Raw genomic sequence first — 10,250 nt, forward strand, 5'->3', positions numbered from 1 at the left:
GGGCAAAGGGCGTCCCGGTGCCACCTCTGTCACCACGCAGAGCCACGCTGAGGGCAAGCGCTCCACCTGCGAGAAAGCAGGACAGCCTGCCAGTAGTGATACAGCTATGATCACTTGCTTTAAAAAACCTAAAGTTACTAAGCTTTCACTAGTTTCTAAGAATTCCCGTATTCTTGGAGCTCGCCCATGACGGTGAAAAACAGTCACTCAGATGAAACTAGCATTTTGTTACTACGAAATGATACTGAAAGTACTTTAATGTTGTCCACTGGTGGACATACACATCTTCTTCTTGAAGTGTCAGTGCCGATATTTTCTCTTTAAATCCAAGGAGGTTCCAGAGAGCTTACAGTGTTGCAGCTGAAGTCTGAGGTCTGCCACTCACTCTACAGAAGCAAAACAGAAGCAAAGCTATACTGAGAAAAAGACACCAGTTATTAAAGTGCTAATTTAGGAGCAAGTAAACCTGGGTTCTTTTTAAGACTGCTTCCTACACACTAAAAATAGACTTACTAAATAGCCTTACTAGTAGCAGGGCTGTTAAAAACTGTTAGTGCCATGGTACTAAAGTGAGGTTTCAGGATCACAATTTTGAATGCAAACAGCTTTTTTTCACTCTCCAACTTAGAGTCAAAACTTCCAGACTAGAAGTTTGCAGTTCAGCATTACAGCACCAATTCCACCAGTGCCCAAGCACTTCTGAAAATCTAGCTGCAAGTTCTAAGTATTAGTTACAAAAATACCTGTGTACCAAAAAAATGCAGTTAATTTTACCTCCTAAACTTGTATAATGCAAGCAAATTTTTGGATTTACCTTTTTTCTTTATATCTAAAGAAATACATTGTGTTCTTGCTTGTTTTTTTATTAATGCTTTTTCAGAGTCTATCTCAGACAAGGGATTGTCATTCCCAATTATTTGCAAAGGGGCTGATACGTTTCCAAACCAAGTGAGTTCACAGATGTGATTGAGGTAAGTATACTAACACCCTTTTGTGTCATAGCCTTTCTGAATTGTAACCTAATGACTCACAGAGTCATCTGATCACAGATTTGCCTAGCATTTCCAGCTAAGCCTAGCTTCCTTTCAGGACAGTAAGAATGCTAATGAATACTGACTTTGAAAAGGAATTTTAACCACAGTAACTTAAACTATTTGAAAGATTCAGGCCCTGTAAATAACAAAAGACTGGCCTCCTTTGCGAGGCTTACCTCACCATGCAAAAATTCTGTTAATTAGCAGTTTGTGGTGGGCTAGAATTTCTTTTTCCTGCAAGTCTAAGGGTATGGTCATTGATTAATACCCTTGAGCTCTTCTCTCTTCTCTGTCAAGAAATTCTCAAGTCTTTCCATAGAGCCCATTTTCTTCCTCTTCCAGGGACGCATGTGATTTGCCCATGTCACTGGACCAGTGGCAGAGACTGTAGATAATGGTCCCCTCAGCATTCGTCCTTAAAAAAGGGTGTCAGACTCTCACTTGGAGCTCACTGAAAGAGATTGCCCTCAACACATTTATACTTGTGCAGCAGTGGTATCTTCCCTCAGAGCACAACATGACAGTGCACCCTGACACACTGTGTCTCAGGAGTTTTACTTACACACTGTGTCTCAGGAGTTGTACTTACACAGTTTCCTTGACCACAATACAGGAACACAAGAGCTGAGATAATTTTTTTTCAGTGGGTTTTTTTTGGGAGAGGGTGAGGAATGGGAGAAATAAGCATTAAACACATAGCCAGTTGTGCTTACTTTTTTCTGTTTGCATTATATCCAGACAAATTGCAATATACACAAGATCATTTTAAGCCACATTGTGCTTTTAGGGGTTTAGGGGCTTTTCTTGACTTTTTGTGTATGTCTAAATTACATTATCAATACCGCACAAACACATAGGATGTTTTATTCTTTGTTAGAAATAAAGTAGTATAATTTAATATATGGTGTTTTACTCTTTGTTAGAAATCAAGTGGCATAATATATCATCTTTTAAGAAAGCTCTCAGCCTCTAATTTATCTACAGCGTATAGTTCTCTGATGAGCATGGAATGGCAGCTTTCTAACACTACGGTAAAAAAAAAAGTCTTACAAAAATCCAGCAGGAAATTGCATCTTACTAATTTTGGTGTAATTCAGATATGACATAAGGGAAAGTATAACTTGTTGATAAGATTGAGTTTTGAAAAATCTGCTGATAGGCCTGAAAGCTGCAGAGATTTTGTTATCTGATAATTTCTTCTTCCTTTGGGTTTCTATGTTGTTGTCATGAAAAAGTGTTAGGTAGGCAGGTTTTTTTAGTAGAGCAAGACAAAATTTCAGTCAATAAATTAATTATAAATAGGAGCTGCATGACTTCTGCTCTATTCTCTGAAAGACATTAGGGCTTTTGTATTCTAAAATACATTTAACCATATAAGGTCATTCATAGTAAACATGCTAAGAATACCTTCCAGCTCATATTTATCATTACAAAACCCTTTAAAAAGCCTGTTTTCCAGTGATTGATATTGACCTGGTTTTTTTTATCATCAGTCAGTAAGAATAACCCTGTAAGTCTGTGTTTGAGTAAAGATGGAATAATATCATCAAACTGTACAGGAACTAATCCTTAGGATATGAATATATCCCAGATTTCCACACTGTGTGGTTTGCCATATGTAAGAATAGATGTTTGCCACATTTCTCATTGTTCATTGAGCTTCTAATGAAACTGATTCAAACTAGTCAGACATTTTCCAAATTTCAAATATTGTAATTTTTAGACATATATTTTTTAAACTATAGATCAGTTCTATTTGCTGTATATTTATTCTATTTAAGAACTACAAAACCAGCTGCACAAACAGCCAATTGATAAGATAAAATTGGGAAACAACTGCTACTCCCTCCTTTATGGATGTCTTACAAGTAGGTCTGATATTTACATGAAATTTGTCAGCTACCTAAAAATGTACAGCAGACCTGAGTTTAGTTATGACTTTTAATGAGATTATTTCACTTTCTCCTGGAAAAAAACCAAACAACCCACATATTCTTATTGAACACAGTCCAAGCAAGGTCTAAGTTCTGAACTTGGTCTTCTGCAGTTGGTTCAGTCTCATTTACTCCTCTTCAAAGAAGAGGTAATAAAATTAATCTGCCAGTCTCCTCAAGGTGTTGTGAAGGTTAAATATTTAGATTTTGGAGCTTATGAAGCATCATAAGAAATGAAATGTTAGCTACACTTCAAATAACCAGCAGGTAAATATCTAGGCCTTTTATGATTTGAGCCTCACTATTATTGTTATAGTGTAACATTGATATTATTGTTAATAAAATATCAGGAATACTAACCTTGGAAATTAAATAACGCATTACAATTTTCATAAGAGTTCTGTCATGAGGTAACATATTTCAATCAGGGTAAGACAAAATGATACAAAACTTCAGAAAAATGATAGGACTGCAGTTAATAATAAGCACTAGAGTTAACTTCAGTTTTTGCATTTGCTATCAACGTTTTATGTGTCTTTGGGATTCCTCTCAGCCACTTGTTCAATGTATTACAAGTCAGTCACTTTTGTATGTCATACTGGACACCAACCTCCATTTTTACTCAAACCTGTAAGCCAGTTTGACCCATACCCCATATTTTAATGTAATTAATAGTCAGTTTGATTTCCAGGAAGCGTCATAAGATGGTTCCCTGTACCATATGATGGATTTTTAGACTACCATTTTATAAGCTATTAAAGCAATTTTATACAGGTATGATAACACAATGACATTCAGTTTTACCATCTTCCTTTAATGGCTATAAGTTTGACTTTAATGCAGTCTATGTTTTGTTAAAACTACTGAGGGACTCATGAAGTAGTCCCTTTAGCTATTTTGATATTGATATATGACTTTTGAAACAAATGCGTAAAAGTGATCCCACAGAGTACTTTTTAGTAGTTACTTTTCCAATGTACTGATGTTTTTCTTTCCTTTACCAATTCCAGTGACAGTTGTCTGAATGAATTTTTTGACTTACATATTGCATATGGCACTCAACTGCACATGCAAAATTCTCTCAAGAAGTTATTAGATTGACACACTCTTTATTGTCATAAATCTACTTGTAAACCAACAAATACAAACTTGTAAAATTTGCTCTAATTAGCACCTCTCATGTAGTGGTGATGAGTGAATTAGAAACCTTGAACTTCACTTTCAACACAAGTCTGCAAAGATAGCAATTCAAAATACATTATTTGGGACAACGTGAGGTTCCAGGAAGTTAAGAAAGCTCTATCTGCTGCCTTTTTTCCGAAGCACACAATACTGGCAGGTACTTGCCTGGACTAACGCACTCCAAGTCCTGTCCTGGGCCTGTACCCAAAGCTCTGGATACAGCCCTATGGGTTGGTGACCCCCACTTCCCTAAGGATTGGTGCATGTTTTAACCTACAGATAAGCTGAGAATTTTGTCTGCAGTACTGCTTTATTGAATTCACAAGCCTAGAATTGAAAGCAGACAAATTATTCTAGCAATACAAGGAAGTTAAGCTCTTGCTGCAAATGAAAGGCATCTAACCAAGAAAAAAAAAAGATAAAATTTAAAATACCTGGCATCAATATCTCATTCTAGTTGCTGACTAGGGTTTCTCCAAGAAATCTGTCACTAGAAAATCTAAATCTAGTGGCTTTAATACTTTTTTCCAGAGTACCTGTGTTCCAAGTGGGACCTCATTCTAGCACTTCTGTCTCTCATTTATATTTAAAGGTTTTCAAGTCGATTTTGAATACAAATGCATCTTCAAAGCATGTGGCATGTTCAGGGTTTTTTTATTTCTTTGCTGTTGCTCTCATTTAGGGAATCTAGTTACCTTGACATAGCTTCCTGTCATCTTTGAGAAGCTTAATGGAGCATTCTTTAACTTATTTGAAAACAAATCCCTCTGAGGAAATTTCCTGCACATCAAAGTGCTACATTTTTTCCCATATTTATCTTTTGCACAGTTCATTGAATTGTAATGAATCACACATCATTAAGATTTTATCTCCACAGCATTGGCTTACTCGAACTCAACAGAAACCACATTTGACACCTTTAAAGATGCTATTAGATTTAAGGGTCACCATTTCAAGCACTTCCTTCTCTCTTTCATTTTACTTGTTGCTTAAGCAAATTTGTAACGGAAAGTAATGAAATATAATAGACATCACAGACCTATTTCTAGAGGAAAAAATTTCCATAGTAAATTCACAGTTGAAATTGTCTATAGTTAAGTACACTTTCATACTGTTATTTAGGTCTGATGAAACATATTATCATAGAATCATAGAATTGTAGAATGGACTGAGTTGGGACGGACTTCAAAGATCATCTAGTCCCAACCCCTTGCCATGGGCAGGAACACATTTCACTGGACCAGGTTGCTCAGAGCTCCATCCAAACTGGCCTTGAACACTTCCAGGGATAGTGTTTTCTGAAATAACTTCTCTGGACAACCTGTTCTCTCTTTTCTGTTTTCTCTTTTCCTCACTGCTTTCTGCCCAACCGAAGAAAGCACCTCATGATAGCTGACTCACTTCCCAGCATTCTGATGCTCTAAAAAGTGCTAAACTGGAGGCTGACTGTAAATGCAAAAAACACTTTAATAGAAAACTCAAAGTGAAGATACCCCATCTGTCCATGAATAATTTCTTGTAGAAATTATTACTAGGTTAAGTTAGAAGGTGAGAGGTATCAAGTCTTTGAAGTTTTACTATATACACCCCATTTCACAAACAGTTTCCTTAGTTTTCTGTCTCTTTTCTAAATAGCAAATTGAGCAACAGCCTCAAATGTAAAATACTAACTGTTTAAAGTAAACAAGCAAACTGGGTAGTACCAGGTGGTACTGAAATTACCAGTAATCTTAGTTATTGTAGATAAACAAAGAATGGCATTAAGTATTCTGCCTATTTTGCATTAGATAGCCATTTAAGAAATCTCATTCAAATACTCAGCTTATGTTACAGAGTCCACTGAAATTGATGATAGCACAACATTCTACATCTAGATAGTTCCTTCTATCTTTTTCACCTTATTCTTTACAGAGAATTTCATGCTTCCTTCAAACATTTCTTTGTACTAAAGTTATCTCTTAAGAGCAATGAAGGTCTAACTCCAGTATTGAGGACAGCAGTATAATGGACTGGGACTTTCTCATTATGAAAAGAAATACTATCAAGTGAAAACAACACTTTCATGTCATGTTTCTACAGCCTCTCCCTTTCTAAAATATAATTAAGATTGCAATTAAATAAGTGTTACTTCAATATTGGATAGAAAAGCCTACATTTTTTCTAGGTTTAATAACTACAAAATACTATTGCTGGTCACATGAAAAAGGCATTTTTCTTTCAAGAACTAGTTTTTCATAAAGGTTATAATTAGGTTATTACTTATGCATTTTACAGGTCAATGTGGATTTCAGGCAGAGTAGATTTTCAGATGGATTTCCAAGATTCTTTCTTGTAGAAGACTGTAAATAGGATAATACACTATATGGATTTGAGAGTATGTATTGATATTTTTATCTTCTCTTTCATTCTCACTGTATTTTGTAGGTCTGTGCTCAAGTAGTAAAGAACAGATTAGATGGGCTAGACGTTCCTCTTGCCATTCCAAACATGAGGACATTGCACACCAAAGTAAAGAACTCGAAGTCCCAGTCTGCAGTCTCTTTGATAGATGATTTGTTCCCATGGAATATTGTTCAAACTGCTTACAAATAGTTATCACAAATTAAACTAAAAGAGAACACATAAAGAATATCACTTGCTTTTTCTTTTTTCCCCACACGTCACAAAGATAACCAAAGGCTGTGGCTATGCAACTAGGCATAGATCAGGCTCAGAAATGAGAAAACCACAGTTAGCACCCTGAACTCATGATCTGTGTATTAGTTCTATCCTAGAACATAACTTGTTTTTCAACAGTGGGTGCCTGAATGCTCCACAGAAACTAAGCTGACTTTAATGGCCAACTTAGCCAATTTCACCATACATTTAAGCGAGTATAGGTATAAAGATGGCCCCCATACAGGGGTTTAGCACAGGCTCAGACTTCCTTCCCTCCTCAGCTCTGGAGTTTTGCTTTTCCTAATGTGAGGCTCTTGAGCTCTTGATTCGTAGCTAAGATTGCTTAAATTCAAGTGCTGTGACTGCACTTAGAGAGAGATACCTTTTTTTAACCATGTTACTTCATAATTACGTATTTCATAGGGATTATGTCTTTTTTCCAGCACTGGTCACTGTAATAGAGTGCTAAATGAAGCCTTTACATGAACATATGGTGTAAATTCTGTGGCACAGTGCCTCTGTAGCAATCTCTTAGTTTTTCTTATACTATTATTGCTTTTCTACTTGGGCCTTATAATACCAGCGATGGGAAGAAAAACCATTACATGTATTTTCAAATATGAATAGATCACACCAAAATACATTCTTTGTCACATACTGAGCTTTGCATTATATGCAGAGTATAGAGACAGAACTTATTGGATCTGCACCACACTCTCTAATCTCTTTTCCTAGCAGAACAAAGTCCACTTCCTTTGTTATCAGCTATGCAACACTGTTAAGGTATTCTGAAAAGAACATGTATATCTGCTAAAGGGTAATTTGATTTAAATGTATAATTTGATCCCTGCTTTTCTAAATTGGATATTTTGTTCTTCCTACATCGAAGGCTATTATTTAATATGGATGAAAAAGCCCTTTTTTTAAAGGACTTTTCAAATACTTAGGGAATATAGTTTAATGTGAATGTAACCCAGGAATAGGAATTGTTTTAAAACAAAATCAAGCACAGAGCCAATTTTTCCAATTTGTTCTTTTTCTGCTGATGTAGCTTTGCTGAAGAGTAGGATCACTCTTTGGAAAATCAAATTTTGGTGGATAACTAAACTTTGATTATGAGTGCATAGGTCTTTTCACATTAAATAAATAAATAAATAAATAAATAACACGGCAAGACCTAAAAGAAACAAAATCTACTAACAATTCAATATTTATCACAATTGGTTTTGCACTTTTATTTCTTGCATATTGTCTCAAATGATATTCATTTTCTTCCTTTTGCATTATATTACCTACCTGGGCATAGGACCCTACTTTTAACAGTTGGGTTGCTGGACACCCATGTCTCTTTTCTTGTGAGTCTGTTATTGTAACAGCAATTAGCCCATGTCCATGGGCAGTGGATAACATGTCAGCTTGTGTCTTCATCCTACCTCCATGGGCCCAATTCTTTCTCAGTCAAAGGATGTATTTCAGGCAGGGATTACCAGTGAGGCTGAGGATCCACAGTGGCCAAATCCTAGAGAGTTACTTCTGATCAGATATCCCTGGACTGTTTTTATGTGTCTCTTTGTGTACCTGTGTTTTTCTTACCTCTGCTCAGATACAGTAAAGGCTGAAAGAGCAAACTATAGTTTCACTGTTAAACTTACTGGAGACTTGAGTAATACTGTATTTACCAAGTCTACTTATTCCTAAAGTCTCAACATCCTCATTGTTAGTGGTGTGCTGCACAGTAAACCATCTCAGTGACTAATCCAGGCTGAATTAACTTCACAAAAATACAAGCTTAAAGTGACTCCAGCATTTACTCTATAAATTTTATTCTAACTAAATAACCTTTGTACTAAATCCTTTATCATAGTGCATTGAAAGGACTTTCTCTTTCACATGTGATATTAAAATATTTTCTTCAGTGTACTCTATACTATATACTAATATAGGCAGTCATATATTTTCAGGGGATATACACTGCAATACGTCTGAATAATTTGTGTTGCCTACTTTCTTTACCCTTCCTGTCTTCCAATTATATTTTACTAATTGCAGCAACATGTTCTTTTACAATCTGTAGTGTTCAGAAAGCTTCAAAGCATGGCATAGCTAATCACCTGCACTCACCAGGTGGGGCTGATCTGGACCATGAAACCCCATGGGAGCATGCAGAGCCCTGAAAGGTACAACTGCACCAACTGGATCTCTTTGGGCAAGAGTTCGTGTCAAGTAAAAACCACACAATTTTCCCCAAAATCTTTGCAGTTACATTGTCTAATACCTGTCAATATGGTACATAAACACAAGCATTAAATTACAAGGCTATTCAGGGATCAGCATCAAAGATTAAGAAATTCCATTTACATAATTTATCACCATTCTTCAACTAAGGAGAAACAGCAAATTGATAGCAAAATATAATAAACAGGTTTTCATAGTCCAGCACTGGGACTGAAATTAACATAGGGTGTCATAGGGTGTGGGACTTTTTTTTTTTTTTTTTTGCTAAAACAATGGTCAGACAGCCTAAGTATACATGCTCTTTATGACTGCTGAAGATTAAAAAACCTGCAAGAGTCAACTGTAATTTAAGTGGCCATTCCTGCCTCATTTGCTGTCATGAGATCTGGTATAGAATCCTGTGTTTAAAAATGAAGTGTCTCCCAATAGCAGTGATTGTGGGGTAACTGTTTCAGTGACAATGTAATTGCATCTATAATAAAGTCTTATACAGACCACTCTGTAATTGCATGCCCTTATACCATGTATACCATGAAATTCTTCACATTTTTACAAAAGCTTTGTTTGCTTGTTTCGCCCATGTTTACAGAGAAGACCAATATAATTACTTTTTTATCTCTAAGGCTTGACATTGTTTAACTACCCATTAAATAATCAGAGTCATTTCTCTTCTGCTATTGAATATGTTTTAGACAAATGTATTTTCTAAACTAGTCAATGTCTTCTTTTGAATATGCACAGATAATTTATACAGACATGTATTAACTGAAGAGGGTGAGATATATAATTTTTTGACCAAAAAACCCAAACCACAACAATTTGCTTATGGCAAAGAACATGAATATAGATCAGTTCTTTTCATATCTTATAAAACTGTGATTATAACAGGGTCTTATAGTAGCTTTCTGTAAGCTCTACAATATTCAGTGAGTAACATAATCTTATAACAGATTCATTTATTATTACCTATTTCATGCAAGTTTACTTTTTAAAAATTAGATCTTCTTTTACCTTTATTCAATCTAATGTCTTTTCTCATACCTCACATCTGCACATTGGTAATTAATTGAGAAGTAATCTGAAGAGATACATATATTGGAAAAGATCTGGAGCTGATGAATTCACCTGTATTATGGTTAGGGGAACAATATGGATTTACCTCTAAAGAAGAGGTCAGTCAGTGCAATGCTACATGCTATTTACACAT

Source organism: Corvus brachyrhynchos, unplaced genomic scaffold (genome assembly GCF_000691975.1).
Source record: "Corvus brachyrhynchos isolate BGI_N302 unplaced genomic scaffold, ASM69197v1 scaffold17, whole genome shotgun sequence".
Taxonomy (NCBI): domain Eukaryota; kingdom Metazoa; phylum Chordata; class Aves; order Passeriformes; family Corvidae; genus Corvus; species Corvus brachyrhynchos.